Genomic DNA, 12,333 nt, shown 5'->3' with positions numbered 1-12,333 from the left:
TGCAAGGTGGTATGACGTTGCCCCTTTGACATGCCTAAGAGCCCTGTGCACCCTAAACAATCACACAATCTTCCCAGCCTTTGACCAAAAGAGAAAGAGAAAACCCTGGGAACGAGAAAAACACTAGGTAGATGGGAAGTACCCAGATTTGGGGCAGAACATTATGTGGGTTCAGATTCCAGCTCTGCATTTACTAAGTATGTGAACCAGGAAAATCAAGCCCATGTTTCCAGTGCCCTGAGAATCCATACAATCACCATTCCTATGCCAGGTTCTCTGTGCCTCAGTTGTACCATCATAAAATGGGAGCAGCTACTCATCCTTTTCCACAGGTTTGTTGTAAAGAGCAGTTATAAGAAATTGCATGGAAAACACACACTATGGTTGCATCAGGTATGTAGTGTACAGAGGATACAGGTATGTAGTGTACATACCATTGGGTATGTAGTGTACAGAGGAAACACTCAGTAAACATCTGTAGGAGGACCCTTTGATGGGTCCTCCTTGACAGTTGGAAGAGTGGTTAGGCCCTTAGCTCTGGCATCTGGCAGATTTGTGTTCAAATATAGTTCTGCTACTCACTAGCCATGTGACTTCTGGCTTTTTCTCTTACCCTTTATAAGTATTTTCTTCATCTACACAAATGGAAATGACTCTAGTGACCCACTTCTTAGGGTTGTTGGGAGGATGAAATGAGATTATGTATTTATCAATGCCTGACACATAGTAAGTGTTCAATAAATGTGAGTCACTTTTTATTTTAATTTTATACTTATTTCAATTTCTGCTTAAATACTTAGAAATTAGAACACAATTGATTTCCCTACCAAGATTTGCAAGTTTACTTAGTTTCCATCTTTGGGGAGCAAATCCTGGTTATAGGAATCAGACTATAAAGATACTGGACATGACTCTGTCAAGTGATCTCAGAAATTCCAGAAGCTTGTGATTCTTAACTGTCAGATCAGAGAAAAATGTCTTCCCTTACAGAGTAGTAAGATTTTCATGGGGTGATGAACGAAACACACCTTGTAAACTATAAAACCACACAAAAATATATTCTCCCAGGATAAATGAAAACTTAGAATAAATACAAATAGAGCATAGTATAAACCTATAATGTGGTTTCTGCATTGACGGGACTGGTTTTTTATTTCTTAACAAGTTTAAAATGGTTAAGAACCTCTTGGGTTGAAGCTGGATAGGACAGAATTCCATCTACAACCATCAGGTATGTAGTGTATGTGCTTTGGGGAAATTATTCCAAAAGAATGGGAAAATAGATTATCCTTCAGCAAGTTTAGAGAAAGGGGCTAAACTTGACTTCAAGTGACATGCCATGTCAATTTGGCCATGGATTATGCTTTGGCATTTGGTGGATAATATTTTCTTCTTGCTAATTTTTATTCTATGTCTCAATAAACTGTCTAATACAGACAAGTAGCTAAGTATCTGAAGGTCTCTCGGTCTCTCTCTCTCTTTCTCTCTCTCTCTCTCTCTCTCTGAAAATAAATCCATAAATATCAACAGAATGTGAGAGGTAAGTGTTCACACTTCTGTTAAAAGTGAATTGTTGTTAAGTCAAACAAACAAACAAGGAATCATAATTATTTCCATCTCTCAAAATTGTAGTTGGTGGGCATTTTTCTTTTTTTTCACTTCATTTTTCTTCAAAGAATATACTTTTTTTCTGTTTGAGTTTATGAATTTATGGCTGAGAAAATTAAAAGAGATCCAGAAATCAAAAGAAAATTCATGTGTTTTACCTTTTACCTCTTTGCAGGCAGTAGCCCTGGTACTCATATATCTGGCCATTTGGACCTCTGTGTTAATCCACTTTCACGTGTTCCATTGTTAGTCCCGTACATTTGTTCTGACGAAGAAGATGCTTGGAGCAGTCAAAGCTTTGATGAAACCCATGAAAGAGGAAAAGGAAGAAATGCTTTCATCTTATGATGAGCAAATCCATGTACAAAGGAACTGAAACTACATGCTGGCCTGCAGTCATTGTGAGATCAGAGACACCTCCTAATCTGAATCTGTTCCTAATTGCCCTACTTAAAACTTCCAAGAAAAAAAGTTAGGGAAATAACAAATCGGTGTGTGTAAACACATTTACTGCATGTTTATTTACTGAGTGTCTACTCTAAGCAGAGCAGTGCAGGACCCACAAAGCTAAGTGCAAAATGGTCCTCTCTGTGCAGATTTCCTCTAAGAAAGCAGATTAGACCGGAAAATGGACTGTGATTCCCGCCCACTGCCCACTCCTGCAGACCCTAATCTGAAGTAGGTCATGCATCCACTCCTTCAAAACCTTCCATAAGGGTTCTAGAGTCCTCCGCACTCATCCCGCCTCTTCACAATTTGAATCCAGTCACTGCACTTCCACAGTTTGCCCAGCAAAGCTAGTCCCCACCCTTCTCCACCCCCCCCCAAACACACACACACACACACACACACACACACACACACACACACACACACACACACACACACACACACACACACACACACACCAGGACGTGTGGCTTCGCCCTGCCCATCCCTGAAGCTCTCTTTGCAGCTAGAATTGCCTTTCCTTTCTCTACCTTCAAATCCCATATTTGGTCAAGGCCACCTTGAACTTCTCTACCCCCAGGGCAAAATCAACCCCCTCCTGCTGCAACCTGGCTGTGCTTCTGTGCTTACCCAGAAAAGCAGTCTCTGTCCCATTGGCAGTGTCCTGTTTCCCATCGTTCTCCCTGGCTCCACCCAGAGCCCGAGAAAGCAAGGATTGCGTCTTTACCCTCTGTGCCCTCAGAGCCAACAATCTGTTGACTTGAATTAAACAGAACACTATAAGGTAGCCTGTGGTGTCTTCAAAGGGACCCCAAAGTGCTTTCAAAGTCCAGTGAAGGAGAGAGGAAAGAGTCTTTGACATTATAGGGGTCTTTCAACCTGCCTTTAAGAACTTGCAAAGCCAACAAATCAGCAGATTCTGAGATCTCAGAAATGCACCGGGATGAGAGCACATGCTCCTACAAGTGCCAGCAGAAGCCCTTAGCTAAATAAACAATGATGTAATAGTAGCATAATCAAGATAAACCTTTGAACAACAAGTAACATGGGAGCCATAGCTTTAAGCTCTTAAACTGTTTTTTAAAGGGACAGAGGTTAAGAATCATTTGGAAGATCTACACTGAAGCAGCAGTGTATTGGCTAAACACAGTGTCTGAGGACTCACATAGCTTTTGTTCAAATTCTGCTTCTGCCATTTGAGAGCTGTGTGACCTTGGGCAAGTTCCTTAACCTCTCTGGCCCTTAACTTTCTGTGATTTAAAGAGAGAATTTTGATAAAAAGCTTAGCATAGTTCTTAGCACATAGCACACTGAATAAAAGCTATTGTCAGCTATTTTAAAATGATTTGCATGTTTCTGTGGTTGGCCTAAACCAGTAGGCCTTTTTCTATCTGAATATGGCAAATTCTATGTAGGGGATCATTTTGTAAAAACACATGCCTTCTCTCATATCTCTCTGTGCCATTCAGTTACTCATTTCACAAATATTTACTGTCGCCCATGTGACAGGCACTGTTCTATATCCTGGGAATCCAACAGGGAACAAACAAGCAAAAACGCCTGCCTGTAGAGAGTTTGCTTTTCGGTGGGGTGACATAGAAAATAAACATAATAAATAAATTATCTAATATATTAGAATATGCCAAGTGCTATAAAAAAAGGAGTCAAGAAAGATAAAGAGGATCCCTTTCAATGGGAGCTTTCAGCTTATAGTCTCCCCATCAACCTGGCTGAACCTTTCTTACACCTGCACCACAACCTAACACTCTTTCTTCTTAACCTTTCTTACTTCTCTTCTCCCCAGGCATCAGACTTGCATCACTGTCTGACAGTTTGTCCAGCCTCCCCAGCTCCTTCCCCATTTTCCTCAAGGCATGCCCCCCATTAAATTCCTTACACACTTAATCCGGTGTTGCCATCTGCTTTTGAGGGGAGCTTGAGCTAACACATTCACCTAATCCCAATCCCCTGCAAACCTAACATATCAAAAGCCTCTGATGTCCACATCACATCCGTTGGCCCACCTGTGTGAGCTCACACTCACCTGTACTGACCACATCCCACCTCCAGCAAGAGCCAAGGTTCCACTTTATCTCGGAGTCTTCTCCACCCCCACAGGGATACCTCAGCCTGAATGCAAGTGCAGATCTGACTGCGATCTGACGTGCAGGGCATGTTCACCTCCTCAGTCAATGGGAGTTGGGAGCCAGTACTTAACTGACCCCCGCCCATTCTTCAGGTGGGAACCCTGAGAGGCATTGTATTCAAGTGCCCGAAACCCATTCTTCAGATGGGAACCCTGAGAGGCATTGTATTCAAGTGCCCGAAACCCATTCTTCAGGTGGGAACCCTGAGAGGCATTGTACTCAAGTGCCCCCCCCCCCCGCCCATTCTTCAGGTGGGAACCCTGAGAGGCATTGTACTCAAGTGCCCCCCCACCCCCGCCCATTCTTCAGGTGGGAACCCTGAGAGGCATTGTACTCAAGTGCCCCCCCCCCCCGCCCATTCTTCAGGTGGGAACCCTGAGAGGCATTGTACTCAAGTGCCCCCCCCCCCGCCCATTCTTCAGGTGGGAACCCTGAGAGGCATTGTACTCAAGTGCCCCCCCCCCCGCCCATTCTTCAGGTGGGCACCCTGAGAGGCATTGTACTCAAGTGCCCCCCGCCCATTCTTCAGGTGGGAACCCTGAGAGTCATGCGTGCCCTTCTTGGAAGGTCCCGGAGGAGTCAGGGCCATGGTAACCATAGCAGCAACCTCCATAACACACCCTTCTAGTGGCTTCCCTTTTCCCTGCCTCACTTTCCCCACTCCCTCCCTGCTGCTTCCTAGGATAACCTCTCCAATGAACTCCCTCCACCCAAGTCCTTGTCTCAGACTCTGCTTTCAGGCAAATCCAAACCAAAATACCAGATATGCGAGTTACATGGAGTCATCTTAACAAAAGCCTCTTTTGAGAAAACAATGCTGAGTATCTCTACAGACTGCATGATTTTAAAATAGCCTGTATTTAAGTGTCCTGTACTTAGTAGCCTTCACACAACAGAACGTAGCGCTTCCTTGAAAGGTGTGGTTGCCAGCCTCCAAGATGACCACCACGGATGGTCACGTCCCGGTGATCACGCCTTCGTGTGATCCGCTCCCTCACTGAATAAGAACGAAATAAAGCAGAAGTGACAATGTGTGACTTCCAGGCCAAGTCATATGAGGCACTGTAGTTCCACCTTGGTCTCTTAGATATCTCACTGCGGCGGAAGCCGGAAGCCATGCCATGAACACCTAAGAGGTCCCGTGGAGGGGCCCGTGGGAAGGTGACTGAGTCCTCTCGCCCACAGCCGGCACCAGCTTGCCAGCCATGTGAGTGGCAGTGGATCCTGCAGCCCAAATTCGGCCTTCAGATGACCTCAGCCCCAGCACTCATCTGACTGCAACTTCTGAGAAATCTCCAGCCAAAATCACCCAGCTTAGTGTTCCTGAATGCCAGACCCTCAGAAACTGTGAAAGATGATAAGTGATGAGTCTTGTTTTAAGTTATGTGTTCGGGTGATTTGCTACGCACAGCAATAAATAAATAATAAAAAAGGATATTCTGAGTGTTCTCACTGCCTTTCATATAAAAACTCATTAACACTCGTGCCAATCACGAGGTTAGCATTATTTAGTAGCCCCCATATTGAAAAAACAGAAAGAAAAGAAAAAGAAAAGAAAAAAGAAAAGGCACTGAGAAGTTAATTATTATTTACCCAGGGCCACTCACTTACCAAGCAAAAGAGCAGGGGTGGAAATGAGTTGATCTGGCTCCAACCCTCCGCTCTTAGCCACCACACTGCCCTGCGTTGGGTGTGGGAGTTGCCCTGAGAAAAAAGTATTTGTATTTCCTAACTTGTTCTGAGTAATACTTTCTACTCTGAGAAATGTCCATGCTGTTTTGGCATTTAAGCATAGGAGTCTTTTTAGAAAGTGACTCTAGTTCAGGACATGATTGACTTGGAGTAAACATTACTGTCTTCCAGAAAACACATTTCTAATATTATTAAAATATCATTGGGAAAAGGGATTCAGTAATCGAAAATTCGTTTCACTGCCAAGCTATTTGGGAGCACAGAAGCTGTCCGAAGCAAGGCACACCTCTATGAGCCCATCAGCGATGTTTATTCATTCTCAGTGGATATATGGAACACTGTGGAGGAAATACAAAAACAGCTGGCAGTGAATTGGCCTTGAATTCCTACCACCCTGGTTCATCTGCATACTTGGGCATCTGTTCATGCCATCTTGTATTTTTTGGCCTTTTCTTTTAGCCATCTCCCAAGTCCAGGGATCAGCTCTTTGCATGAAAGACTAATGGCTGACATCTCTCCTACCCTCTATAGCACCTTACACAGAGTACGCTCTCACAGGTTTGCTTACTTAAGATATTGAAAACCTTCAAAAGTAAAAATTGTTCCATTTGTTCTTTGAACTACTCCAAGTTTCACTTGCCTCTGGCATCCATTATTTCTGGGCTGTAAGGCTGGAAATAAAAAGGCAGAATAATTGTGTCCCAAGGGTTCTAACTGCGTCCAACAGAACCCAAAGACCTCCTTTCGGTTCTGAACCCCACACTTCAGGAGGGGCATTAGCAAACTGGGGCTGCCCAGAGGAGAGTGACCAGCAGGAGATAGGTCTGAAAACCCAACCATGAAGAAGACTGAAAGACGCAAAGATGTTCAGTGTGAAGACTGTACTTCGAGCACATGCTCAAGCATTTGAAAAGCTGGCCTGGGGAAAGGAGAATCATGCTAGTTCTAACTGAGGGGCACCAGAAGTCTACCTCTGCAGCCAATTCCAACAGTAGGTTAATACATGGCTATCAAGAAAAGAGTCGGGTGGATGAATAAATTTGGAAAATGCCACAAAGGCAATCTCCTTCTGAGATTCAGAAAGCACATTAGCATACAAAAGATTCTGAGAAAACCCTCTAATAAAGAAACCTTTGTTAGAGTTTATTTACCATATCTACCACATTCCTTTCTTTCATTTCTTCACATAATGCCTATTAACATCCCATATACTGAATATCCCATATACTGAATATACAGAAAAAAGCTGTCCTAAGAAACAGAACTAAGGCTAGTTTTCAGAAATTTTTAGATTTTGATTCAATATATACTATTTCCCATCATTCAGGCTGATCAATGACAGAAAAGGCAGCCCAGCGAGGTTGGGAGCGCTTTGCCACTGAAGTTGTTCAGAACAGGCCAGATGCTGTGAAGAGTCACATATCAGGCCCAAGATTCTACGGTTCTGTGATAATTAGCAGGAAAGAGAAGGAATTTTCACGATCAGTTGGTCTTTCACCTGGAATCAGGAGTCTCCACTTCCTTAGAAATAATTAGTCTCACTATTCGTGTGTTCTAATTATACTTAGGGCATTATGATGGTTTATACACATATCTGCTCCTCTAGACAATAACTCATGGCCTGGAGAACACAGTCTACCTGCTTCTCAGCTGTGTAACGGAAATGATAACAGCTCCTCCACCACAGAGTTATTGTAAACATGAAGTGATTTATTTCCTACCAATCACTTTGAACAGTGTCTGGCACAGTGTCTGGCACTGCTCAATAGATTTACCAAATATTTTTGCAACTATATATGTTGGGGCAGGAAGAACTTCGAGAATTTCTTAAATTCTTTGAGATCACAGTCTATTTCTTATCCACTTTTGTCCTCATCGCCTACGACTATCCTAGATACATCGGAGGCATTTAATAAAGGCTTATAAGATGGATGGATGGATGGATGGATGGATGGATGGATGGATGGATGGATGGATTGATGGATGGATGGTTGATGGGCGAGTGTGGGAGGAGTGGGAATGGTCTCATCCCCATTTTGGTAGCTCTTAAGGGTGTCTGCATTTCTCTCCCTCTTACAGGCCTTCCATAAAGAGCTCTTCTTACCTTTCCTTTTAGGGATACTGTAGTTTTAGAGCAAGGTTTCTCAATATTTTCTGCTGAAGTACCCTTATCCATGCAGGAGAATGGTCAGAACCTCCCCTGCCTCCTAGAGTCTGAAGGCATGGCCTAAGGTAACCCAGGCTGAATATTTTTTCTCAGTCTGATTTTTATCTTAAAATTCAACAAAATTTGCATTTTATCATAATATATGTTTGCTTTTAAACAACGTTTTAAATTTTTGCTAACAGGTAAAACTGCCGTTTCACAATATGTTGTGTTAATCCTGTGGCTTCTAGCCTCTCTGACACGGATGTGTACCTTCAAGAGGTATATATCCCTCCAGTTCCAGGAAGCTCTCTGGGTCCTATAACTCAAATCCTCTTGCTCTATTTAGTTTCTTCTGTGTGTAGACTTATACCCTGGAATCTGATGCTTCAGATCCATTTTTATTCCTGCCAGTAATAAATCCCTAGCGACATTCTAGACGTCAAGGAATTTATCACATTTATTGATGTATTTGCCTTGAGGCATAAAGAAAGAAGACATAAACATGGAGTTAAGGATTTTCTGTCTGATGAAGAAAAATGACCATTTATATAACTTTTAAAGTAACAGTTCTAAATTTGAATACCACTACCCCTGAAGACTAATTAGCATAAGAGGTCTTCAGAGACTTTTAAAAGCTATATTTACACAGGAGATAAATGCTTGAAATCTAATTGAATCAAAAGAATTGTTTTACTCACAAAGATATGTTATAATTTCAAAATACAGGCCAGACCTTCATCCTGGTAAGTCTTTTCTGTTTCCAAGTTTATCTAAAAAGTTTCTCCTGATTAGCCTTACTGGTTAGCATGCCATCCCTTCTGCACCTGCATCTCCTACCTTTAATCTATCCAGAGCTCCTTCTGTATCAAACCTTCTAATGGAGAAGCAGGATTTCATTTGCAGGAAGTGAATCAAAAAGCCAGGGCCCAAAAATATCTTAGACTTAGTAAAAAATGTAGAAAATCTTTTTTAAAGAAAAAAATCTGTATCTGACATGCTCTTATCTGGATAACACTTTCCCTTTTCTACCCCCAGAGGAAGGGTTGGGCTCTCCAAACCCTCAGCTCCTGCCCAACTCCCCAGACCTCAGCCTGAGCCAAAGCCTCAGACCCTCCTCCAACTCAGCTAGAAGGGAGCATGGCAAGAAGATCCTCCAACTAAGGTTGAATATAAGAAGTAATTTTTCCCAAAATTTCTTTCATCAAGGCCTGACTAAAGGCAGAATCTGGGAACTTGTGCTTCTAACCAAGATGGAAAAATAGGATCTGTATTTACCCTCACTCCTGAAGAACTTAAAAAATATATGTACAAAACTATGGTTTACAAGACACTGTACACCAAAGAAAGTCATCCTTAGAGACAGGAATCAAACAAGGAATGAACTCAGAGGAGCTTGATGGAGTCTCTGAGTTAAAGAAATGCAGCTAAAGGGCCAAGAAGACTGTGCAGGGCAGAGTACCATAAAAGAGAGAACTGGAGAGAGAGAGAGAGAGAGAGAGAGAGAGAGAGAGAGAGAGAGAGAGAGAGAGATCAAGGTTCTGCAGAGAACTCCCCTTGAGAATTCATCGAGTACTGATCAGAGCACGTGTGCAAGGAACTACCTGAAAAGGTTAAAGGAAACAGTATCTAGAACACATGCAAAGCCAGGATTATTGCCTGTTCTACCAAAAAGTCCAGAAAACATTATACTTCATGGATATGTGGTAGATACTCAAATGTGCCGTGCATCAGTAGTGAGGAATAATTAACCCTGAACTAAAAACAGTTCTGGCTCTGCCTAATAAATCTTAAAAGCAAGCCTTGACAGATCAAACTGTTCCAAGTCAATTAACTGCATCCCAGAATAAAGCTCAGGAATATGTACAGTACCCAAAAAAATAAAACTTGTGGGACGGCCAGATGGCTCAGTTGGTTAGTGCATGAGCTCTGAGCAACAGGGTTGCTGGTTCGATTCCCACATGGGCCAGTGAGCTGAGCACTCCACAACTAGATTGAAGACAACAACTTGATCTTAGCTGCCGCTGAGCTCCCGGTGGGTGACTGGATGGCTCAGTTGGTTAGAGCGAAGCTCATAACAACAAGGTTGCCAGTTCAATTCCCGCATGGGATTGTGGGCTGTGCCCCCTGCAATTGAAAAAACGATGACTGGATTTGGAGCTGAGCTGCGCCCTCCACAACTAAGACTGAGGGACAACAACTTTGAACTTTGAACTGATGGGTCCTGGGAAAAACACAGTTTCCCTTCCCCAATAAAAATCTTAAAAAAAAAAAAAAAGTAAAACTTGTAATGTCTAGTTATCCCATCAAAAACCATTAGATATGCAAAGAAAAGAAAACTACAGTCTATTTATAAGGAAAAAAACAATTAATTGAAGGTAACCAAGAATGGATACAGATGCTAGAATTTGCAGAAAAGGACATTGAAACAGTTATTATAACTATGTTCTTTATGTTCAGAAAGCTTCAAGAAATGTTGAACATGCTAAGTAGAGAGCTGGGAGATATTTTTAAAAGGCCCAACTTCCAGAGATGAAAATTACAATATTTGTGATTAAAAAAAACCCTAGATGGAATTGAAAACAGAATAAACATTACAAAAAAGGAAAAAAAAAGATTAGTGAATTTGAAGACATAGCAATAGAAATGATTCAACATAAAACACAGAAAGAAGATTCAAATATAAACAAACAGATCATCGTTGAATGGTGGTAAAATATCAGGCAACCTAATGTAAATGTAATTAGTCTCCAAAGGAGAGAAAAGAGAGGGAGAAACAGAAAAAAACATGTGATAAATCATAGCTATAATTTTTTAAATTTGATAAAAATTATAAACAGTTTCAAGAAGTATAACAAACTCCTTGCACAACAGAAAACAGGAAACTATACCAAGGCACATGATATATCAAATTTTGAAAGCCAGTGTTCAAGGGAAAATCTTAAAACTAGACAGTGAAAAAAGACATTTTACATTCATAGGAACAAAGATAAGCATGATGACAGATTTTTGTTAGAAACAATATGAGAGCCAACAATGAAGGAATATCTTTTTTTTTTTTTTTTTGAGAAAAAAAATAACTTTATTTTGTTCAGTGGTATGAGCAGGTATCCAGTCTCAGAACTTCTGGAATTGCTTCTTGGTGCCTGCAGCCTTGGTGACCTTGAGCATGTTGAAGCGCACAGTCTTGCTCGGGGCCGGCACTCACCCACTGTAACAATGTCACCAATCTGGACATCTCTGAAGCAGGGGGACAGGTGCACAGACATGTTCTTGTGACGCTTCTCAAAACGGTTGTACTTTCGGATGTAGTGGAGGTAGTCTCGGCGGATGACAATGGTCCTCTGCATTTTCATCTTGGTCACCACGCCAGATAGGATGCGCCCTCGGATGGAGACATTACCAGTAAACGGGCATTTCTTGTCGATGTAGGTGCCCTCAATAGCCTCCTTGGGTGTCTTAAAGCCCAAACCAATGTTCTTGTAGTACCACGGAAGCTTCTCTTTGCCAGTTTCTCCAAGCAGGACCCTCTTCTTATTTTGAAAGATGGTCGGCTGCTTTTGGTAGGCACGCTCAGTCTGAATGTCCGCCATGTTCGCGGGCGCCTGAAAAAAAGCAATGAAGGAATATCTTTAAAGTACTGAAAAAAAAATAATTGCTTATACCCTGTGAAATTATCTTTAAAATTGTATGTGAAATAAAAATTGAAATATATAAAAATGGAAAGAACTTCTCATCAGCAGACCCACACTACAAAATAAAACAAAAACAAACAAACAAAAGGTAAAAGAAGTTCTTCAGGAAGATAAGAATGAGAAAAGAAAAGAATGGAAATGATGCCAAATGGAAATGGGGATTCATACAAAAGATTGAGCATCACTGGAAATGACAACTACATTGTTAAAATTTTATTCTTATTATTTAACTCTTTAAAAGACAACTGCCTGTTTAAAATGGATGATCCATCATGATGGGGGGGTAGAGTAATTCTAAGAATGCAAGGTTAATTTAATATTAAGAATCAATGTTTTATAAACATAATTCACCATATTAACAAACTAAAATGAAAAAACACATAATCATCTTAATAGATGCAGAAAAAATTTAACAAAATCCAACATTACTTCTGATTTTTTTTAAAAAAAAGCAAATTAGAAAGGAACTTTTTTCTTTTTTATTGGGACATAGGAATAGGACTTTATTGGGGAACAGTGTGTGCTTCCAGTTCGTTTTCCAAGTCAAGTTGTTGTCCTTTCAGTCTTAGTTGTGGAGGGCGCAGCTCAGCTCCAG

The 12,333-nt window shown here is 41.5% G+C and overlaps 1 pseudogene across 1 annotated transcript; it reads right to left on the bottom strand.

Annotated features, from left to right (window-relative positions):
* Positions 1-11,122: 11,122 nt before the first annotated feature.
* On the bottom strand, positions 11,123-11,649 carry LOC308510497 (small ribosomal subunit protein uS17-like; annotated as a pseudogene). Its single transcript has one exon. The product of its transcript is annotated as a small ribosomal subunit protein uS17-like (transcript).
* Between the last annotated feature and the right edge of the window lie 684 nt (positions 11,650-12,333).

This window comes from Rhinolophus hipposideros (genome assembly GCF_964194185.1).
Source record: "Rhinolophus hipposideros genome assembly, chromosome: 18".
NCBI lineage: Eukaryota > Metazoa > Chordata > Mammalia > Chiroptera > Rhinolophidae > Rhinolophus > Rhinolophus hipposideros.
Note: the sequence above shows the minus strand (reverse complement) of the source record. Positions and strands in the feature narration are given on the sequence as shown.